Here is a 1040-nt window from a genome sequence, read left to right on the forward strand (position 1 = left end):
AAGCCGCGGGGTGGCCAGTCCGCAGCTGCCCACTCCAAATGGGGGAGGGCGAATTGGAGCGATGGAGGAGGGGAAGAAAGGGCGCAAGAGCGGGGTCACTTGCACCCCTTCTGTTCTGCAAAGCAAAGTTCCCGGAGTGAAACTGGCAAGTCGCAGCGCCCCAGAAGTTCGCAGTCACTTTCGAGCTCCGCTCTCCGCTCTTCAACTCCGAGCTCAGGGTCTCTTTAATAAATACTCCCCCTCACCTTAGAGACCTTCAGCCAATCACTGCACGGCTAACCGAGGGCTGGCAGGCAGCTGATTGGACTGGATTTTGGGAGGGAGGAGGATTGTGGCTCTGGGCTGGGTGACGAGGCGGGAGGGAAGAGGGGAGGGGAGCGCAGCCCAAGGGTGGACGGTCGGGTGGGGGGTGCTGTGGGGAAGGCGGGGGACCCGCGACGGCCAAGTGTGTAAGTTTGCCGCACTCTCGGAATGTCAGAATTTCGGTGCTGTCCCCGCGCGAATCTTTGCGTGCGTGCGTGTGTGTGTGTTTGTGCGTGTGTGTGTGGTGTCTAGACTAGGACCTGTCCCCACCCCCGTCATTTTTTTTTTTTCACCGTTCTCTCGGCGGTACCAGGGACTTAGCTGGAGTTTGCAGTGTTCGAAAAGTAGCCGATTCTTAACGCATACCCAGTTTATGGGCCTGGAGTCTGCCCGCCTCCAAAGTGCTTAGAAATGGTCTTTTGAAGCAAATGTTTTGGTGACTCAACGCCCGCTGTTCCTCCGTAATAATCCATATAAATAGATTAACATGCTGTGGTTCGCCGGCTGATGCGGCTGCCCCGGATTCCGCTGCGCCCTTGCTAAGGGAATCAATGAGAACCGAAGCTAAGTCCGGGCGGAGGCTGGCAGCGGTGGCGGTGGCGGCCGCGACGCCAGGCGCTCTCGGGGCGGTCCCGCGCAGCACCGACCTTGAACTCTAACAAATCTCTCTCCAGCCCCCCGAGCCCTCCACCCCGCAGTCGCTCGTCAGTGACAGAGCTACTGCTCTGGCGGTCGGC

The sequence above is a fragment of the Tupaia chinensis genome, unplaced genomic scaffold (assembly GCF_000334495.1).
Source record: "Tupaia chinensis unplaced genomic scaffold, TupChi_1.0 Scaffold000159_1, whole genome shotgun sequence".
Lineage (NCBI taxonomy): Eukaryota > Metazoa > Chordata > Mammalia > Scandentia > Tupaiidae > Tupaia > Tupaia belangeri.